This window comes from Pongo abelii, chromosome 8, assembly GCF_028885655.2.
Source record: "Pongo abelii isolate AG06213 chromosome 8, NHGRI_mPonAbe1-v2.0_pri, whole genome shotgun sequence".
In the NCBI taxonomy this organism is placed as follows: Eukaryota; Metazoa; Chordata; class Mammalia; order Primates; family Hominidae; genus Pongo; species Pongo abelii.
The window spans coordinates 117,949,254-117,972,756 of NC_071993.2; the positions used below are offsets into that span (position 1 = coordinate 117,949,254).

At 36.2% G+C, this 23,503-nt stretch overlaps 1 protein-coding gene and 1 pseudogene across 5 annotated transcripts in view; one reads left to right on the forward strand and one right to left on the reverse strand.

The window, feature by feature from the left end:
* Positions 1 to 4: 4 nt before the first annotated feature.
* Positions 5 to 23,503, forward strand: part of SHOC2 (SHOC2 leucine rich repeat scaffold protein) — a 93,654-nt gene continuing 70,155 nt past the window's right edge. Inside the window, exon 1 of one of the 5 annotated variants that reach the window (XM_054521814.2) lies at positions 5 to 135. The gene's annotated coding sequence lies outside the window, so the exon portion shown is untranslated. 5 annotated transcript variants of the gene reach the window in all.
* LOC100459060 (large ribosomal subunit protein uL13-like) lies at positions 18,457 to 19,137 on the reverse strand (annotated as a pseudogene).

Here is a 23,503-nt window from a genome sequence, read left to right on the forward strand (position 1 = left end):
GAGTAGTGGCGGGGCGGGGCGAGTGGGGGAGGGGCGGGCGGGGGGCGGCGGTTGGGCAGCGTCGCTTCTTAGGAGGAGGAGGAAGAGGAGGAAGGAGGGCGAGCGAGGAGGATGGCGGACTCGGGACTCCTGACGGTAACCCGGGGCCGAAGAGGCGGAGGGTGTCTGTTGGTCGGTTCTTCCTGCTTGCCTTCCTGTCCGTCGGGCAGTCGGGCTGGCTGTCGGTAGGGGGAGGCCCCGCGCGCCCTGACAGGCGCTAGCCGGCAGCGCCGGGGCGAGGCCCGAGGGGCCGGGGCCCTGGGAGGCGCCGCCGCCGCCGCTTTCCTGGTTGCTGTCTCCGGGAGTGCGGGGCCCTTGGAGCTGGCTCGCGTGGGAGCCTGCAGCCCGGCGCGGAGAGGAAGGCGGTCGGGTCTGACAGCGGCCGGGGCCGGGCCTGCGGCGGCGGCGGCAGCGGCGGGCGGCCCGGACAGCGTCTGGGCGACCGCGAGCCGGCGCGAGGGCGCGGGCCGGGGGCGCCTGGCGGACAGTCTCGCTCCTCTCGGCTCCCGGGGGCCCCGGGCCCAGTCCGCAGGGCGCCCCGAGTCGTGTAAATCGTTGGCGAGGGCCCGGGCGCAGCGGCGGTCATACAGGGTGGGGTCTCTTCGCGCCCCCTCCCTAGAGTCTACCTTGCTCTTCCGTTCTCCTCTCCCTAAAAACCCTTGAGTGAAGAGTGCTGGATCGGCTCTGGGTGTGTTGCCTAGCGAAGCGAGTTGTAGCCCTTCGAGACCGCCTAGTAGAACATGCCCGATGGCAACCTCTCCCCGTGATAGCACAGCTTTAAGGGAGAGAGGAAAAGTAGTCTCACTCTTACCCGACTCCCCCAGGCTCATAACATAAGAGTCTTTGGGGCAAGACGATTTTTTCCCCAGCCCCTCAATATCCATTGTTTTTGTACCATCCCCCTCCCCCCATGCCTAGGTGGAAGAGTAATGACTCCAAAGCATTAATTTCCCTTTCTTTCTCTTTATTTCTTTTCTTTCTTTTTCCTCTTTATTTTTCTTTTCTTCCTTTCTTTCAGCAGGCAGTTTGTGTTATTGTGGAATTATGGATTTACAAACAGGTGGAATAAATACCGATTCGGGAGCTAGAAAGATGCTTTGTGTGTGTGTTTAAGCCCTTACAGTTGGCAGTTTGATTTTTCTTGTCTGTTGCTTTGTATCGTAATGGGGGTGATGAGAATAAAAGAGGAAGCACTGTTTTGCAACCTACCCAAAGAAATATTTTCGAAGTCTCTGGGGATGCTGAAGCAAAATTAGGTTGCAGATGTGGACAGTATAGTATTTGCCTCCAGCGTGATAACTACCAGCAGTGTCTAGGCTTACACCTGTGTCATTTCGTATACTTTTCTTAGATACCGAGTGCGTCTAGTTTCTACTCAAGAGGGACTACTATATCAAAAGCTTTTTGTTACGGTTTTCGGAATCTTAAGGTATATTTGTGTAACCAAGTGTTTTTGTAACTAAATGCAGCAACACCACTGAAAAATAGTTTTAATTTTAAAGACCTCAGTTTATTAGTGTACTTACTAATCTTTACCCTCATCCTCCATGCCGTGGGCTGTAGAACTGTTACTGTGTACTTGAAGAGACTTAGCTCTTACATCCAATTTGTAACATTCACTAAGGTTATATTTATAATTTGAATTTATCAAGTGTTGATGTTTTGCTGTGTGACAGTGAAAAGAATTTTAGGAATAAAGTATGCAAATGACCATTCTCCACATAGGGAACTTAGACTGAGTATGATAAACCTTTTATCTTTATTTGGACATAAAGTATATTGTAAACTTTTTATGTAATTATAAATACACATTTGAAAAATAGACAAAAATAAAGACAAAACTAAATAAAAGTTTTGTCTAAGGTTTGTAACTTTCAAATGTCTGAAATTTAATATAAAGCCAACATATAAAACAATATTGAAATCCCAGTTTCAAATTATGGACATGTCTTTAAGGGTACTGCATTTTCCCAAGGTGCTTGTTCAGTTTTATTTTTAGTTTTTAATTGTTATGGGTACATAGTAGGTGTTTATGGGTTATATGAGATATTGATACAGGCATACAATGCATAATAGTCACATTAGAGTAAATGAGGTATCCCATCATCTCAAGCATCTACCCTTTGTGATACAAATATCCAATTATACTCTCAGTTATTTTAAAATGTGCAATTAAATTTATTGAGTATGGTCACCCTGTTGTGCTATGAAATACTGGATCGTATTCATTCTGTTTTTTATATCCATTAACCATCGCCGCATTCCCCCTTCAGTTTTTGAAGAAACAGCTACATTAAAAGTTGACATTTATTTTCTGATCACTCATTATTAATATAATTTTTAAGTTTAAAAAATTTTCTCATAAATTATTATGGATTAAAGAGTGATGTTAAAATATACATTAATAGTTTGCAGCTAGATCTCTTTTTTTTAGTTTTTAAACTACCGTATTCAGAAAGTTCATCAGAGCTGTTTTTCTGGTAGTTGTAGCAAGTAAAAGGTCATGCATCAACTTGTGAACTACAAGCCAGTTGGAAATTTGAAACATTTCATGTTTGAATAGAAACATGAAAATTACAAATTCCTTTGTCACACTTGCTGGAATTACGCCTTTAAAATGTTACTCTTTTTTCTGTGACTTGGGTCAGGGAAGAATGACTTTTCTCTCTCCACATCAGAGAGACATAAACTGGAATTCTATGTGGAATGTTTCCAAAAATGGCTTCCCAATAGTGATTGATATAGTTATTGCTTTGGCTTACCTGTATGAATTATGGAGGATGGGTGAATAAAGTTGAAATTCTTTATTATACAGGTGGATAAATTATAGTTATATTTACCTTAAAAATATGCTCATTTTCAATATTTGTTGTATCATTTAATATTTCTGGAAGACTGTTCTTTAAACTGTTCAGATATTTGATTTTTTTTGTAAAAATATTTAAATACAGAAATCTGTGTTTTAACTAAAAGATATAAACTTTATATGTAGATATAAGGATGCATATTTTTGGAGGCTGAAGATTAAGTGAAATGTATCTTTAGAATTTGGTTTACTATATCATTCATGTATCTTTCATGTATGAAAAAGCCTTAAGGTTAATGCTTATAACAAAATAAGATTTAAAAAAACCCCAAACAGTAAAAAACAACAAAACAAGTTAACGCACAAATCCTTCAGTGAGTTCTGAGATTTATAACTTAGACTTGGAAGAATTTTGCTACTTGTTTATAAAATATCAATTAGCAGAGGAAATTTAAATATAAATTGGATATTTTGACATTTCTTAATGAGACTAGTAGGGATTGGTATTTTGCTATAGATGAATAAATGGAAACTGTAATTTAGCAGTAGAATTATACATTAAGTACTTTTATGTGATACTTAAATGAGTACTTAAAATATTAAGTGAGTTGGTATTTTTGCTTGTTGGTAGACCTATATTTCATGCGTTATGTGTTGTGCATGCGTTATGTGCGTTATGTGTTGGCTGAATCTTAGACTAATTTATGGACATACATCATCTGCTATCCTTGTAATCCCCTATTTTAACTGCTTGGCCTTCTGAATTTTGTTTCATTTACTTGTTACACTGCATCAAAGTTGTGCCCTGTAGATCTTTTTTGAAATATTTTCTCTTAATATAGTAAATTTTTATATTTTCCGACTGTGTAAACTGACTTTTAAAATCTGAATAATTTCTAAATTACAGATGACCTATGGTATGCTTGAACTTCATATATTATAGAGTGTTCTTAAAAGTGTTTGTTAATCATTACAGATTGAAACATACATAAGTCTGAGAAACTTTTATGTTCTAAAATATATAATTGAATTAGTTTAATATAAATTAATGTTCACTCTGGTTTTGTTTGGTATTTCCCCTGGGTCTCAGCTTTTTAACATAGCATCTTTAATTCAGCAAAGCAAAGTTTATACACACAAAAGGATATTCTAATTACCACGATCCTTAAGCTTTTGAGATGATGGTAGCATATGTGCTTCTTGAGAAAGCATGCAGTTCCCTTTATCAAGATTTAAAAGAACACTAATTCATTTTCACACTGTATATCTCATTCGAACTTCTCTAAAGGTCAGAAGTGATTGCAAAAAGTAGTACATGCTCTAAAAGGTAAGGATTCATTTATGAGAAAGAGTGAACGTACTGCTTGTAGCTAAAACATTACAGGAGACCTTAAAAAGGGGTATAATTGGTCCCTATGTGAAATGAACCTGAAATATTTTTATAAATTATTTGTGCATGACTATCTTTTGTTGATAGCACTAGGAAGACTTCTAACATTTAAATACTTTATTTGCCCTCAATTACTATTTAAAAGTCCTATAATTTTAAGTAATTTTACAGCTGACAAAGATAAATATTTTTTTCTTTTAGTTTTTCTAATGTCTTGGAGGTAAAGTGGAAATGGCCTGTTTTGACACATAATTTCTAGAACTTGGAGTTAATTTGATCAGTTAAATTTGGGTTTTTTTCAGTTTCCAGTTTTGTGTTGTATAACACTTCTTCCTGCTTTCAGTACTTTCTCAGTCTTGCAAATAGTCTTTAACTTTTCAATTTTGTTCCATAAATATTTCTTAGTAACTACAGTTTCACATTCACCAATGTCATGGAACTTCTGCTGAATGCCATGTGTGTCCCAGGCTCTCTGGATACAGAGATAAATATGTTTCCTTCTTTCAGTAAGTTCAGAGTTTGTTGCATGAACTGGACAAGTCAATAGTTAATTGTTAAACAATGTGACACATGCTTTTAACAGCAGTATACACTGGCAAACTCAGATGAGTTAAGACTCACACTGCACGTATAACTGGCAATACTGGAGGACAGGACTGGAATGAACTCTTGAGGAATAAGTAGGATAGGGGAGGGTAGTAAAAGCACAAAGGTTAGATATGTTTAGGTCCACTTGGACAATTAGAGAAGAATAACAGTTTGGATTCTAGTAATAATATTAGGTCATATGGTAGACTTCGATTAAAGCTTATATTATTATTAATAACAATATTTCTTATGTTCCTAATTTTATTTGGGCTTTGAACTGCAGATCTGTATTAATGTTGACCAAACTATTATTTAAAACTTTACCTTCAACACCTGTGAAAAGAAGGGAAAAATTTTCACCTATTTTTCATTAATATTTTAATTAAATACAAGGAGAAATATCAGTGTAACATGGGGAATAATTCCCAGGCTTAGAACTTGGATAACGTTTCAAAATCATACTTAAGGCCGGGCGTGGTCGCTCACGCCTCTAATCCCTGCACTTTGAGAAGCTGAGGCGGGCAGATCGCTTGAGGTCAGGAGTTTGAGACCAGCCTGGCCAACGTAGCGAAACCCTGTCTCTACTAAAAATACAAAAAATTAGCTGGGCATGGTGGCGGGCACCTGTAATCAATCCCAGCTACTCGGGAGGCTGAGGCAGGAGAATCTCTTGAACCCGGGAGGTGGAGGTTGTGGTAAGCTGAGAATGTGCTACTGCACTCCAGCCTAGGCAACAGAGTGAGACTGTCTCAAAAAAAAAAAAAAAAAATTAAAAAGCAGTACTTAAATATCTCAGCATTTATGTATCATGTTAAGAGTAACATTTATGAACTTTCTTAGAATTCATGGTAAAGTTTTTTTTTGTATAATCATTTAAAATGTACTCTTTTTTGAGTACACTTTAAAAAACACTTTCCATACTTACTTGACAGTGCCACTCTTTAGGTAAGTCAGACTGTATGGTCAACAGTTATGCCCTAGAAGCAGGCTTTGTAATTGTCTTGTATGATTTAAAAGTTCTCTGAACTTGAGAATTGACTAATTTTTCACGCAGTATTTTTTGGGTTTTTTTGTTTTTAAGACAGGGTCTCTTTTTCACGCAGTAATTTTTGTTTTTGTTTTCAAGACAGGGTCTCGCTCTGTCACCCAGACTAGAGTGCAGTGGCACAATCATTGGGCTCATTGCAGCCCTGACCTCCTTGGGCTCAAGTGATCCTCCCACTTTAACCTCTCGTGTAACTGAACTACAGGTGTGTGCCACCATGCCTGGCTAATTTTTCTATTTTTTGTAGAGACTAGCTTTTGCCATGTTGCCCAGGCTGGTCTCAAACTCCTGAGCTCAAACAATCCACCTGCCTTGGCCTCCCAAAGTGCTGGAATTACAAGTATGGACCACCACGCCTGACCTTTCATGCAATATAATTTAATACTTCTTCCAGGGCTTATCACGTGAGGCCTAATTTTGATATCCCAGACTCCATTCCCTGCAGAGTGCCATAGTTTTCTGTGTTAAAACACTCATTTGCATTTCTTGATCCTTCTAATTATTTTTATTATAGAAATCTGAGAAATTTCTTTTTAAAATATTAATATTTTAGCAATTGCCTTAAACATGTTGTTACACCTCATTTATCTTGAGATTACTTACTAGGAAGCTAAAACTATCTGGTGTCATCGGCTTGGTTACTACCTCATGCACTCTTCATGTGGCTAAACTCTAATCACCCTTCAGGCCTCAATTTTGTCTCCCAGACTTGGGGAGACCTTCCATTCATCCCTAGTTAGGTTCTTCTGTTTGAAGGTATCCTAGTGCTTGTACTTCCTTTTTTATAACACTATTTTTGTAATGATATGTTTGATGTCTGTCTTTATTGCTAGACTGTAAGCCTTAAGATGAGCATTGAGTATGTCTGTCTTATTTACTGTTCCACCAGTATACAATGTCTAGACTTTGTAGGTTCCAAGTGGAAAATTAGTTTTAGATGAATAGTCTACAGCTCCAAAACAAACTGAACAGGCCCAAAGGAAGGACAAAGAGATGTCATAATGTTCTTGTTTTTAAACACACATTTTCTGTTTTTAGAGTCCTTCAAGCCTTAATTCAGGCATTTTTATTCTCACATAGTGCACAATTTTTAAAAGTTTGGTAACCAAATGTAAAAAGGACTGAAATTACTCCTAGAGGCATAAGAGAGTTGAAAATAAGAGCAGAAGAAAAACTCAAAAAGCCAGATGCAAGACATTTTGTAAAAACAGCAGTTTATAGCAACCTAATGTTATGACAAACATGCGTAGAATCTTACAAGACACTTTGTTTTATACATAGAATAGTATAAAAAATAATGATCTAGGATCATGAAGAAGAGGTTATTGGATATTAGTAAATTTTGTTAATAACCTCATGTATTTTGGAAAAATACCATTCAAAATGATACAATTTAAAACTTTTACTGTGTTAAGTTTTTCTTACTGGAAAGGTTTGCTTAATGAGGTAAAACATAGTAGGTAACAGTATTTATTGAACAAAATTTAAGTTGAAACAATTATCTGAAAATACTGAATCAGTGCAGTATAATATACTACCTTGTAATTTGTAGAGGTAGATATTATACTTATGTGTTTCTTTGTTTACTTTGCTATGAAATATGTAAAATTGAGTAGCAACATATTTTTCTTGATCCACTTTTAATGAAAACAACCTGTTGCATTGATAAGACAAAATAGCTAAGTATTTCTTCAACTTTTATTCTGTTAAAGAAAATAAGCTTAATTCCTTGGCATTTCCTGGTTAACTGGACTGGGAAAATTAGGTTGAAAGTCATAGTTCTTTGCTAAAAGTATGTGGTGTCTGACAGATTGGGTGACCTGAAATAGATTATATTTAATTCAGTTTGGGTTTGTATATATCTGCAATATAGAATTCAAAATTTCACCAGAGCTTTAGTTCTGGTTCAAATAAATTACATTTTATTTTAATATTGTGATCTCTTGAATTCTGTGACTATAAGGATAGGTAGGAGAGCTAGTTATTTTGCTCCTAAAATAAATATTGGTTTATCTACCATGTGCTAATTGCAACTCTAAACTCATAGAAATGGGATGCTTATATACTAGGCAGCTTAAAATAGTAAGGTTTTATGATTTAATCTTGAAGACATTTATTTCTGTACTTTGGAAGTAGTGGTTTGAAATTCTTAATACTAGAAAATGGCCTAGTTTCAGAACACCCACTAAGCAACTGTGGGAACTCAGTATGCTAAATGGCTGGTAGTGCTGCAGTATTTTTTAAATTTTCCCCACCTCCTGTTATATAATAGCTTATAGTAGTACAACAGAATATGAGTATTTGGGACGAGAACAAAGCATATTGAAACTGCAAAATGATGAGAGATTGTGTCAGGCTTTGTGTTGGGCACCAAGCACCTTAAGATAGTCGAATATAATGATGGTTAGTGAATGTTTGAAATAAATCAGGTGGTAATGTTTTAGTTTGCAAATAAGGCTCATGAAAATAATTATTTGGAGGCTTGAGAAAAATGACTTTTAAAATGGAGTCACTATTTTTAAAACACAACACTGTTTTATTAGAAAAAGTTTGATAACTCTGATATAAATATTCCGATGATGCTTGTGTACAATACTTAAATCTTTTAGTGAAAATAATTTTTATTTAAATATTTCCCCTGGCCAAGTGTGGTGGCTCACACCTGTAGTCCCAGCACTTTGGGAGGCCGAGGCGGGTGGGTCAGCTGAGGTTAGGAGTTACAGAACAGCCTGGGCAACATGGTAAAACCCTGTCTTTACTAAAAAAACAAAAATTAGCTGGGTGCAGTGACGCATGCCTGTAATCCCAGCTACTTGGGAGGCTGAGGAAGGAGAATCCCTTGAACCTGAGGGGCAGAGGTTGCAGTGAGCTGAGATCACACTACTGTACTCCAGCCTGGGCAACAAACAAGCAAAATAATTTCCCCAGACTGTTGTGCAACCCAGTCATTGTAGCATTGTTTCAGCCTATGAGAACCAGATACTGAAATTGATTAGAAACTATTAAAAAAAGTTCACTAGTTTATTTACTTTTTTATTCAGGAAAATATGGTTATAAAGGAATTTGATAAAACATACTTTTACCAGCTTATTTTGTTAATTTATAAAGGGACCAAGTTGAGCCTGCACTAGTTGTAAAAGATGATTAATATTAAATGTTTCAGATAAAAGGTTTTATGATATGAAAAAGGATGGACTTAAATTTGCTTTAAACGTCAGCTGTATGGCAGGCGCAGTAGCTTACACCTATAATCCCAGGAGTTTGGGAGGCTGAGGCAGACGGATCGCTTGACTCACAAGTTCGAGACCAGCCTGGGCAGCATGGTGAAACCCTGTCTCTACCAAAAATACAAAAATTCACAGGGTGTGGTGGCATGCATATGTAGTCCCAGCTACTTGGGAGACTGAGGTGGGAGGATGGCTTGAGCCTAGGAGGTGGAGGTTGCAGAGAGCCTAGATCTTGCCACTGTACTCCAGCCTGGGCAACAGATCCAGACCCTGTCTCAAAAAAAGTCAGCTGTATAACTCTTGTAGAGTTAGCTCTGAGTAATACCTTAATGCATATGAAAAAACTTTCCTGGCTTTTTCTCAATTGGAACTCAATTATACCTGATATTTGCATGTATATATGTGTATATGTATAAATACCATAATATAACAATAATGATCCTGTGCCAAGATCTTGAAGATTTTTGTTTTATCAAAGAAAGCTGAAATTGTTTAATATAATTGAAGTTTTCTTATATTTTGTCATATTCAAATTCTTTGAAAATTGATAATCTATAAATAGTAGATTCATGTAAAAATAAAAATTGTTCATTAGCACATCTTATGGCCATTATGCAGTTTTTATAACTAATTATGCAAACTGATAATATTTGAGTTGCTTCCAAGAGCAACTAAGAATCACTAATGTCAACATTTTTTCCTTCCTGGCATGATTTAAATAATATATCACTTGCTACCTACAAATTACTACGTGATTTACATGTTTGTGGTATGGACATTTTTTTCATATCAAAGCTTCTTTAACCTATGTGGGAATCTTATTTTGAGATTTTCTTTATCTGCTCGAAGTGCTATAATAAAATATCATAGACTGTGTGGCTTAAACGACAGTATATATATTTCTCACAGTTCCGAAGGCTAGAAAGTCCAAGATTGAGGTGCCAGCCGTTTCTGTTCAGAGCAAATGAAGAGTCTCTTACAGGTCTTCCTGCTGTATCCTCAGTTGGCAGAAAGTGAGAGAGCAAGTTCTCTGGTCTCCTCTTACAAGGGCATTAATCCCATTATGAAAACCCCACCCTTGTGACCTCATCTAAACCTAAGTACCTCCCAAAGGTCCCATCTTCAAATACCATCACATTGGAGGTTATAGCTTCAGCATAAGAATTTGGGAAGGACACAGTTCAGGACATAGCAGGATTATATTCACAAGATAGTAGATAATACATACCAGTTGGGAATTGTAGGGTTGTGTTTAATGTGTTAAATTACAAAAATAAAGTATCTCTTTATGTATATTAAAACATATAAGAGCTGCCTTTCAATATCTTGAGTAACTTCTGATGGGAGAAATTCCTTATTACCCTTAAATTGAGTATGGCTGCTTATTATGTTTCTTTTGATCTTATATGAGGAAGATTTTTGCTTCGTGATATTTTTTAAAATGTAATACAGAGATAATGAGATGATATTTTTAAAACCCAAAGTATATAAGTTCTATTTAATAAACCAAACTGTCAGGATAGTAGATAAATAGTTGAACACAGAGGTCTTTTAAAGTCTCAAAAATGGACTATATAAATGTAAGAAAGGCCAGTTGTTTTATAATCATGGCAACTTACTAAATACTGACTGATACTTGAATATAAGATACCTTGAGATCACATACTCCTAGTCTTGTTATTGAGAGCGCATTTATTTTTATTTTTTTTCTGACAGTTTCTGATAGTTTAAATAGAGTGAGTAATGGAAAGGATTTATAATGAGATAGACTTAGTGAAGAAATATATGGCTTTATATGTACAAAAAAGTAGTAGTTAAATTTAATTAACATTTTTTAGTTTAAAAGGTCTGAATATCTTTTTTTCTTTGAAAATACTATATTGAATATTGTAGTCATCTTAGTGTATGTAGCAGTTATATTTTCTCTTTTGCTTTACACTGATAATTAAATAACTAGGCTGTTTTTTTTTAAATTGCCAGTTTGCATGGGAAATGAAAAGTAAAGTATATCTTGGGAATACTTAAGTTGTGTATGACATGTTTGGAGTTCCTTGGCAAGAAAGGCAATTTAAGCAAATATTCACAAGTAAATCTTTTTTTTTTTGGTAGTGTTTGTGTGGCATTTAAAACATTTCAGATAATGTTTGGTCATTTACCATTTGACGTTTACCATTATATCTTAGTACTTTTGAGACTTTTAAATCCCCTCTTCCCTATCCTGCCTTTTAACTGTGAGACTTTGGTGGAGAACTTTGCAATTTATGCATATGGTGAGTTGAAGTGTTGTACAAGAGAGCTGTAATCCCAATTATGGTTTATATTGTGGATCGGGTAAACAGGAATTTTCAGTTCTTTGCTCTAAACTCTTGTTTTCCTAGAATATAAATTACACGTAAACTCTTTTGCTTTCCCATAAGAAGTAACGCAGGTTTCCTAAAAAACTCCCATTTGCTGCTATGTAAAATAAATCAGTCCCATGTCTCTCCATGTCTTTCCAAAATATTTTATTTTGCTTCCTTACCAAGGAGGGAAAAAGTTGAGTGAATGAATTTGAAGATGCTATGAGCTGTGGACTCTTGACATAATTCTAGTTAAATGGACAAGTGTAGAACATTTTATTTTCGTGGACAGCCGTTAGCCTCTATCCCCTACCTCAGGTTCACTTGTGCTGCTTAAAGATGTGCTTTTCCATTTCTCTGTAAACAATAACATTCTTTTGAGCATGTTAATTTTGGGTGTTTTCTCATTCTTTGGACCAATCTTTTGGTCTTCTAACTTTGAAAGTTCCTTTTTAAACTCTTAAACTGCAAAAATATATAGGTTTACATGATTTAGGTGGGAGAGCTCTTTCTTTTTATTTAAAAGAATAAGAAGCCTTTATATCTTAATAAATAATGGGAAATACAATTGAAATCTTGTCATTTTTAGGTATTCATGTCAAAATTTGAGTGACCTGGAGTTAATTTTAAGTAGGATATAGGGGAACTCCATGCATGAGATGAAACCTTGTTTATTGTTCATTTACCATGTTATTAAACCAGTATTTATTGAGCATTTATTTAGAGTTATAGAGTAAAAATTGCTGTCTAGAATGGCAGATAAAGCCAAATTAGCAAGTATTTATTGTTCTTTCAGTAAATATAAGTGTTATATGTGCTAAGTATTGTCCTAAGTACTAGAATACAACTGTGAAAAAGGCAGAAGGGTTCCTATTTTCCCATTACCTTTAAATGAGTCAGACAACTAACCTGCCAAGTCTAATAATAGCATGATAAGTGTTCTGTTAGGGGAAGTTTTAAGTGGGAACACAGAGGAGGTGGTATGCAGAAAGGCTTTTGAATAATTAGGAAAAGCCTTCCCAGACCTCTAAGCTGAGGTCTGAAGAGTAAGTAGGAGTTAGCTCAGTGAAGAATTGTAAATCTGTGTTTCTGGCAGAAGAATGTGCAAAGTCCTGGAGACAGGAGATAGAAGACTCTGCCATGGGATGTGAAAGAAGTTCATGTTACCATAGTGCAAGATGGGAAATATTAGAGTTGAGGCAAAAGTATGCAGGGGCTAGATCTTCAAGACATATGAATTATTATTAAGAAATTTGGGTTTAATCCTGAGGACTCCCCTCAGTTCTTTTAATTGGACATTAACCTGATTTAGATTTGAATGTTTGAAAGATCACTCTAATTACAACATAGTGATTAGGTTAAGAACAGGATGGGAAAGTGGATATGGTGAAACCAGTTAGAAGGCTATTAGAAGAGAGAATTTGGTTTACCTTATAGCAGGGTAATGGCAGTGAGAATGAAGGGAAGCCAATGGCACTGAGAAATTTGGGGAGAAAAATTGATAGAATTTTGTGATTGTCAGAATGTAAACATTGAAGGGGAGAGAGAAGTCAAGATGACACCACCTGGATTCCTGGCCCCCTTTCACCTTTTTTGGTTGATTCCTGCTTAGATGTTATCTCTTTTAAGAAGCCTTTCCTGATTCCCCTAACCTCCAAGGCTAATTCAGGTGCCTTCCCTTTGTGCTTCAACAGCACTTACTCGACTTTTTTCTTGCTTTACTCACTTGTGTATAAGCTTTCAGGCAAGGCTTGTGCTTTATTGTTATTGCATGGTTTGCACCTTGCAAAGTGCAAGGTATACTAAGTGCATTACACTTAGTATAAATGTTGACCAAATGAAAATATACTTTTTATATTTATAAAAATTTAATGGGAGAAAATTGGTTTTCTGAACTGCTAATATTCAAAACTTGTTTTACAACTTTAGAGTGAGTCATATCATTCCATGTACTTCTGAATGCCACTTGTAAAAACAGTTTATATTGTAATTCTGGCTGGAAGTAGTAGATATATTAAGTTCTTTATGGGTAATCATAGACTAAATGATCTCTGATTATTATATAGATCTTTTATGCATTCAGGTTTTCTTTGTAGGTAAAGTTTTAATTGGCTTTATTCGTTTAAAAATTAACATCACTATCAGTGTTACATATATTTTGTTTCAAAATGAGAGTAGCTTTTTTTCTAATTATGAAAGGAGTGATTACTCATTGTATACATTTGAAAGATATACATACAGAGATAAAAAGTGAAAATCACCTGTAATTGAAGGATAGCATTGCTAACACTTTATGTTCTTCTAGACTTTCAAAATTTTATATATATTTATGATTATATATGATTAAGTTAAAAGAAAAATTAACAGTAAATACTTATGTTTGTACAAGATAAGGTATTAATATCATTTATACAAAGAATCTTAATAGCCAGTATGTAGCCAAATAAACCAATAGAACTAGGATACTAAACTTCAATTATTACAGGAGACCAGGCAGGTAACATAAATGAATGAACCCAGTAGGGGAAATATATGAGGTGGCTGAATTGTAGAACACTTGGAGAGGGCAGCTCCTTTTCAATGTCAGTTGATTTTCGTCATTAAGAAGTACGAAGCTGGGTGCAGTGGCATGCACCTGTAGTCCCACTACTCTGGAGGCTGAGGTGGGAGGATCTCTTGAGCACAGGACTTCAAGGCTGCAGTGCACACGGATCACACCTGTGAACAGTCTAGACACTGCACTCCAGCCTAGACAATGTAGTAAGACCCTGTGTCTAAAAAACAAACAAAAGAAATGTGGATCCAGTCCAGTGATGCCCATATCTTTTGATTTTTTTTTTAATGAAAGTTTGGATTTTTATGTGAGGCTCCCAAAGATTAAATTCTGGCAAATTAAAAAAGCCACAGTGTGTGTTAAGCACGATGTAGCTATTAGCTGTATTTTGTTTGAATACCACAAGCAGTGGAGGAATGGAAAGATTTGCACACTCTTACTAATAATTATGTAGATTTAAATAATATATCATTTTCATACATCAGATTGATGAAAATGATTACTAATTTGCAAGGCTGGAAGAGTATAAGTTGATGCAGGCTCTTTGGAAGAAGGCAGTTTGGAACTACATATAAAAATTTAAAATGCATATTAGTTTGGACCTGACAGTTCTACTTTCAGGAATCTGCCTTACAGAAATATTAGTCCCTGTGGGTGAAGATTGATGTTCAGTGAAGCATTATATATCTTGGTGAAAACAAGATTAAAAAATGTAAAGGAAAATAGAAACAACCTAAATATCAGTTGATAATAGGAATGAGTAAATTATGATATAGCCATATCACAAATCATAGTCAATGAAAACATGAAATATATCTGTATTCCTGTGTGGAGAGAGTCTAGAATTTACTATTTGTTATTTATATACAAAAATTATAATTTATATACATAAAGTTATACTATGCTGTCATTTTTAATATCCATACAACATTGCATAGTACTATAATTTAGTTTATTGATGTACATTAGGTTATTTCTAATATTTTGCTATTTATATGCACATTGCAGTGAACACTCCCTTTACATACGTCCTTGTAGTGTTGTCTCCTAAGATATGTTCCTTTTATATCTTACATGGTGACAACATTAAATATCAACTCTGATATCTTGGGGACATACATTTACCTCTGATAATTTGCTATTTGTATGACCCTTAAATTGAGTAAATGCACCCTAGGCATGGTAGACCAGAGAACTAACCAGAAAAGTGGCACTGTGTTTAGTCATCCTAGATTCTTTAAGATTTTTAAAGGTAACTTAAGTAGTAGTTTTTATCTAGTCCATACATGCATGTGGTATAAAATTCAAAAGATATAGAAAGGTAAAGTAAATCTTCCTCCCACTCTGAAACTTCTTCTACCCAGTTTCTGCTCCTGGGAAACTACTATGAGTTTATTCATCTTTCTGCACATGTTTTATACATATATGTGTATTTTATGCACATATATGTATATATTTTAAGTTTTTTGTAAATGATAGCATACTATGCTGTTCTACAGTTTACTTTTTCTCACTTAACTATAATAATATCTAATACTTACGTAGTGCTTTGTTCTAGGCCCTGTTCTTTTTTTTTTTCTTTTATTATTATTATTATTATTATTATTATTATTATACTTTAGGTTTTATGGCACATGTGCGCAATGTGCAGGTAAGTTACATATGTATACATGTGCCATGCTGGTGCGCTGCACCCACCAACTCGTCATCTAGCATTAGGTATATCTCCCAACGCTATCCCTCCCCCCTCCCCCCACCCCACAACAGTCCCCGAAGTGTGATGTTCCCCTTCCTGTGTCCATGTGTTCTCATTGTTCAATTCCCACCTATGAGTGAGAATATGCGGTGTTTGGTTTTTTGTTCTTGCGATAGTTTACTGAGAATGATGATTTCCAATTTCATCCATGTCCCTACAAAGGACATGAACTCATCATTTTTTATGGCTGCATAGTATTCCATGGTGTATATGTGCCACATTTTCTTAATCCAGTCTATCATTGTTGGACATTTGGGTTGGTTCCAAGTCTTTGCTATTGTGAATAATGCCGCAATAAACATACGTGTGCATGTGTCTTTATAGTAGCATGATTTATAGTCCTTTGGGTATATACCCAGTAATGGGATGGCTGGGTCGAATGGAATTTCTAGTTCTAGATCCCTGAGGAATCGCCACACTGACTTCCACAAGGGTTGAACTAGTTTACAGTCCCACCAACAGTGTAAAAGTGTTCCTATTTCTCCACATCCTCTCCAGCACCTGTTGTTTCCTGACTTTTTAATGATTGCCATTCTAACTGGTGTGAGATGGTATCTCATTGTGGTTTTGATTTGCATTTCTCTGATGGCCAGTGATGGTGAGCATTTTTTCATGTGTTTTTTGGCTGCATAAATGTCTTCTTTTGAGAAGTGTCTGTTCATGTCCTTCGCCCACTTTTTGATGGGGTTGTTTGTTTTTTTCTTGTAAATTTGTTGGAGTTCATTGTAGATTCTGGATATTAGCCCTTTGTCAGATGAGTAGGTTGAGAAAATTTTCTCCCATTTTGTAGGTTGCCTGTTCACTCTGATGGTAGTTTCTTTTGCTGTGCAGAAGCTCTTGAGTTTAATTAGATCCCATTTGTCAATTTTGGCTTTTGTTGCCATTGCTTTTGGTGTTTTAGACATGAAGTCCTTGCCCATGCCTATGTCCTGAATGGTAATACCTAGGTTTTCTTCTAGAGTTTTTATGGTTTTAGGTCTAATATTTAAGTCTTTAATCCATCTTGAATTGATTTTTGTATAAGGTGTAAGGAAGGGATCCGGTTTCAGCTTTCTACATATGGCTAGCCAGTTTTCCCAGCACCATTTATTAAATAGGGAATCCTTTCCCCATTTCTTGTTTTTGTCAGGTTTGTCAAAGATCAGATACTTGTAGATATGTGGCATTATTTCTGACGGCTCTGTTCTGTTCCATTGATCTATATCTCTGTTTTGGTACCAGTACCATGCTGTTTTGGTTACTGTAGCCTTGTAGTATAGTTTGAAGTCAGGTAGTGTGATGTCTAGGCCCTGTTCTAACAAGTGTTTTTGTATTGATTACTAATCTTCATCACAAACGTGAGAAGTAGGTAAATATTCCCTTACCACAGAGGAAGAAACTGAGGCACAGAAACTTTAAATGACATGCTAGTAAGTTGTCATCTGGAAGTTGAACTCCAGCATCCAGCAGTTTGGCTACAGAGTCTTTTATATTAGCCCATTTGCTATACTAACTCAATTGTTGCCCCATTCTTTTTATTAACTACATAATATTCCCTTGAAAAAACTTTAGTTTATCTAACTAAGTCCTAGTTGGTGGACATTTAGGTGTTTCCATATATTGCTGTTACAGATGATGCTAGTGTGAATATCCTAGTGCTTATAAATGCCTGTGTCATTTTGAATATGTAAATCTCTATTTCATTTTCATCCATTCAGATTTGGGAGTTAGGGGAGTCATGGGTTCATATAGTTACATTCTATTTTAAGATCTAATCTGAGACTTTTTTTTCAATGAATGTATTTAGCTAATTTATATTTATTATAGCATTATGGTTATAGGCTCATCTTTTATAGCTAATGGACTAAGATAAGTCAAGGTATGTTAACAGTTGAAATATACTTAAAGATGTAAAGCAGTACAGTATAAAGATATTGGCATTCCGCAGTCTATTTACTCTCTCACGTTTTGTTGGTTATATAAAAACATTATCAGCAATTGTAACAATTACATTATATTCTATAGCCATAGCCATAGTTTTAGACCAATAGTTAAGTGGATTCAAATGCTCAAAGTTTGTTATTTTCGATAGTTTTTAAAAAATCTTTTAGATGGCCAAATTTTATCATCAAGTATTTTCTTAAAGTTTATGAAAACTATTCCTTAGAGTTTTGCATATTTAATGATGTTTAACTGTTGGTTTTATGCTGGGGGTAAATTATTGAGTACTCTAGATATTGCTTCACTGATTTTTTTTTTTTTTTTTTTGAGATGGAGTTTCGCTATTGTCGCCCAGGCTGGAGTGCAATGGCGCGATCTCGACTCACTGCAACCTCCGCCTCCTGGGTTCAAGTGATTTTCCAGCCTCAGCCGCCTGAGTAGCTGCGATTACAGGCGCCCTCCACCCTGCCCGGCTAATTTTTGTATTTTTTTTTTTAGTTGAGACGGGGTTTCACCATGTGGCCAGGCTGGTCTCAAACTCCTGACCTCAGGTGATCCGCCTGCCTCGGCCTCCCAAGGTGCTGGGATTACAGGCGTGAGCCACCGCACCCAGCCTACTTCACTGATTTTTAAACATTGATTCCCTCCTCCTTCACATGTTAAGATAGTAATGTTTTTTTGCGTAGATTCTCAAAGGATTCTCTTTTTAAATCTTTGAGAAACAGTTATGCTACTATTGCAGTATTTATCTTGATTAGTCTGCATCAGCTTTTGTTAGGAAAGGGCATGTCCTTTTCTTTTCTTTTTTTTTTTTTTTTTTTTTTTGAGGAATTAACAGTCTTTATTGGGCTCGGACCAGGCGTCCGTGGGTCTTGAGGACCTTTGTGTATTTGTCACTTTTCTTCTCCACGTTCTTCTCGGCCTGTTTCCGTAGCCTCATGAGCTGTTTCTTCTTCCGGTAGTGGATCTTGGCTTTCTGTTTCCTATTCTCCTCCAGGGTGGCTGTCACTGCCTGGTACTTCCAGCCAACCTCGTGAGCCAGGCGCCCCAGATAGGCAACTTTCTTGTAGGCTTCAGACGCACAACCTTGAGGGCAGCAGGAACGATCATCCGCTTTTTCTTGTCATAAGGCGGTGGAATGCCGTCAAAACCTTGAGGCGGTCCAGAGCGGCCTGGCCTTGCTTGGTCTTGTGGGGCAGCATACCTCGCACGGTCCACCAGAAGATGCGGCTGGGGGCCCGGAAATTGTAGGGGCCTCGCGAAGGGTGGGTGTTCATCTGCTTGCGGAGGAAAGCCAGGTACTTCAACTTGTTTCTGTAGAAATTGCCAGAAATGTTGATGCCTTCGCAGCGTACGACCACCACCATCCGGCCCAGCAGTACCTGTTTAGCCACGATGGCCGCCAGGCGGCCCAGGAGATGGCCTCGACCATCAAGCACCGGGACTTGCACCTCCGCCATCTTCGGCAGCCGCTTGGGAAAGCTTCTTTTTTTTTTTTTTTTTTTTTTGATCCAATCCTGACTCTGTGTTTCAGTGATGCCAAATGAGGTCTGTGAAAGCTTCAAATGTTTCAAGCAAGGGACTCTTGGGTTTGCTTTTCTGACTGTCATGTAATTTACAGAACTGAACTAATAGTTTTAAGATTTGAAGATGCAAGCCATTTCCCTGGCTTGAGCTCTTGTAGCATCCGTCTTTACCTTCACTGTATTTAGTAGACCTTCTCATATATTATGGTTAGGGATATGTCCTAGTTTGTTGAAGGTGTAGTTTGTGTTTCTGTTTCTCACACTCTTCTGCTAGTTGTTTTCAGATATTTTTAAGAGGAAAAGAGGGGACCATACCATCTTTCAAATTAGAAATCCTAAGAGCTATATAGGTCAGTCCAGTTTTGTCAGAATTAAGATAACTTTAAGGAATAAAGTATGAGCTGATGTAGTTTTCTGAAAGCCAAAAATAGTTCATTTACAGAGGCTCTTTTGGATAAATTTTTTTTATTAAAATCACAATTTAACATATGAGTTTGATTATATCAGTTTGTAGTTATGAAGTCTTGTGCATTAGAAAGCATTAAGAATGAAACTAGTAAGTCTGCAGTTAAGAATTAAGCATGAGGCTAGAGACTAATACCTAAAGACTAATAACTAAAGTTACGGTTTAGTTTTAGAGTGCTCATCAGTTCTTCAGTTTGCCTTGGATGGTGATTCTTCTTTCAACTGAATCTGAAAATTAAACTTTCATGTACTAAGTTCTGCTACTAGAATATCTTTAAGTCCTTTAGCTTAATGAATGTTAGTTCTGGAATAATCTGGTATTCTGAATGGCATCTTGTTTTTCAAGGGAAATGTCCATTTATTTTCCTCACTTAATTGGCCCTATATGTTAAAAGAAATATGTTTGAAAAATTTTGATAGCTAGTGGGCAAGCCTTTTTCTGTTCTCTGATTTGAACATATTCTTATATTCATTTGCCTGAGTTTCATTTTACCTGTGGCACCTGAGATAAGCTAAGTATTTTTTCCACCCCATTTCTTTTATGTGACTGACAATATATTTCTTAGTCTCAAATATAAAAACACATCTAACAGCTTCACAGAAAATTTTAATGCTTGGTAGATTATTGGAGCTTTCAGTTTTTAGCCTTTGTTAATCTAGTTATTGATCATTTCAGTATTTTTAAAATCTCAATTACATTTTTAATAATTATAATACAATTTGATCAATGTTTTAATTTGATAATAGTGCCTATGTTTACTACTAAATAAGTGTACTTTGAGCAGTTGAAACACTATGAGGTATTGATAGATATTTCTCAAAAAGGGTTTTGTGATCCAAATAAATTTGGGATATCTTCTATGTAATATAATAATGTACTTTGCAAAGAATGTATAGAACACTAATAATTTCTACTTAAAGGAAGAGTATAATTAGATTGGAAGCACGTCTTATCCCAAACCTATTCGATAATGGAACTAAATGTTGTAGAAATACATTTTGGGAAATGCTGAGAATATATTATAGAATATTTTCAGATCAATGTGTTGTTATGGTATTCCAGTACATGTATTTGCATGTCAGTTGCTTTTTAATAGGGATAAATGATAATTGCTGTCCCAGGATGTAAATATAATCAGAACATTTAACTGTGGTAGTATGTTTTCTATAAATCTGAGAGTTTTTTGACATGGAAATTTTGTTACAGTTGATTTTCCAGACTAAAAGTAATTTTTGAGTGCCTCCTATGTATTAAACATCAAAAATTGATCTTCTTTGGAACTACTTTCTGTTAAGTCTTAGCAGGAGGAATTTTGGAAATCTTGTAGCCCTCCCGACTTATTTTTCAGTGAAAACTGAAGCCTAGAAATGTAGCTTTTGCCTAGGTCACATTGGAACCAAACCCTATAACTCGAGATTTTTTTTGCTATTTTTTTTACTGCCTTAAAAATTTTATTTTATTTATTTATTTTTTTGAGAGTCGGTTTCACTGTGTCACCCAGGGTGGAGTGCAGTGGCACAATCATGGCTCACTGTAGCCCCTATCTCTTGGGCTCAAGCCATCCTCTCACCTTAGCCTCCTGAGTAGCTGGGACCATAAGCACGTGCCACCATGCCTGGCTAATTTTTTAAATTTATTGTAGAAATAGGGTTTCCTTATGTTGCCCAGGCTGGTCTCGAACTTCTGGCCTCAACCAGTCTCCCTACCTTCGCTTCCAAAAGTTCTGGGATTACTTTTGAGTACATTGCTTTTGAGATGGAAAGCTAGGTGTTATCTCCACTTAACATGAGAATTGAGGTAAGGTATCGAGTCACCTTTGATGTTAGATTATGAGGTATGTCAACTTTAATATATGTAGAACTCAAGTTTCTAGACATCTAGTTTCCCCCTCACTTCTCTGAATTATTTTTCTCCTAGGCAAGAGAAAAAGTAGTTTTAAAATAAGCATGTATCCTTACCAATATTACTACTAAGGAATAATCAGTGCTAGTTTTTAAGAATTGGTGCACAGGCCAGAGATGGATGAGTCAGATTCTTTTCTCAATTGAGCTACATCATCACTTCCTAGTGGTCAATTATGGAAATATTTTCCTACTATTAATGGAAAAGTGGACTTAAATGACTATGAAGTTAATCTCTAAGATGCTGAATTAAAATTTATAGAATATATTCTTTTTAACGTACTTTTCAGAAGATACCATTCTGTTGAAAATAATTGGCCTCTTGGTTATATGAATTATGCATTTAGACATAATGTATTATTGGAAGAAATTTCTCTTTTAAATACCAGAATGATAAAAGTTATTAGTGCCATCTGTAGAATCAGGGCTGAAATGATAGGAGAAATTTTTTTTTTTGAGATAGACTTGTGGATTTTGTGTATTTTGTTGGCCACTCATTTTACTCAGTTTCCCAAGACTAGAAAGCAATGCTGCCTTTCCTAATCTTGTTTCATCAAAGTTTCTTGGGGTTTATGTGTCTAATCTTTACATTAATTGTGGTGTATGTTCTTCTATTTCTTCTTCTGTGCCTCTTTCAGAGATGCGTAACTCTCACATACCTTTATATTTCTCTTAGAAAAGAAATGAATCATATTAGGAAGAAGGCACATCTTTAGGGTTAGGTTCAAAAGTCAGCATATACGTGAAAACAGTGTATATTAAAAATGTCCATTCAAAATCCTCTAAGTGTTCAAAGTATAATACTTGTGATTTTGCATGTATCCTGTATGTAAATTCAATTATTTATAGTTATACAATTTTATATACAGGTTATATTAACAAATTATTCAGGTGTTGCTTAGGTATTGCAGCACGTTTATGAACATTTCAATTTTCTGTTTCTTGTCATCTTTATTTACTGTGATGATTTTATCAGTTCCTCTCTTAGTTATTTAATGGTTTTCTGTTGTCTTTAATTTAGATTTTTTCTTTAACAAATTGAGGAACTGTCACCATCCACTCAACCTGGCCACTTGGATAATTGGTATACGTTTTTTAGAATGTTTGGATATGTTGAAAAATGATTCACACACTCTTTCTATAGATTGACCACACACATTTGTCTTTCCTGAGGAAAGACAAAATAGTGGTATTTGTGGTTTTTTTTTTTTTTTTTTTTTTGTGACAGGGTCTAGCTCTGTTGCCCAGGCTGCAGTGCAGTTAGCACAATCTCTACTCACTGCAACCTCCACGTCCTGCGCTCAAGCAGTCCTTCTACCTCGGCCTCCCAAGTAGCTGAGACTACAGGTACATGCCACCATACCCAACTAATTTTTAAAATATTTGGTATTTACATTATTTCTCTCTCCCCATTTCTCACTTTTTTTTTCTAAGTTGTGATAGGTGTGTAGTCTGTCATTGTGATTTTAATTTGCATTTTCCTATTGATTAATGATACTGAACATCTTATTTGAACATACTTGTTTTCTGTATCTCTTCTCCCGTGAAATGTCTGCTTGAGTCTTTTGCCCATTTTCTACTTGTATTATTTCTTTTATTAATGTTGAGTTTTTATTTGTTTGTTTTGTTTGGTTTGCATTTTCCTCTGTTGCCCAGGCTGGAGTGTAGTGGCGCGATCTTGGCTCACTGCAACCTCCGCCTCCCAGACTCAAGTGATTCTGGTGCCTCAGCCTCCCAGGTAGCTGGGATTACAGGTAATGTGCCACCATGCCTGACTAATTTTTGTATTTTTAGTAGAGTCAGGGTTTCACCATGTTGGCCAGGCCGGTCTTGAACTCCTGGCCTCAAGTGATCCACCTGCCTCAGCCTCCCAAAGTGAGGCATGAGCCACTGTGCTTGGCCTAATGTTGAGTTTTGAGAGTTCTTTTTATGTTTAAATGTAAGAC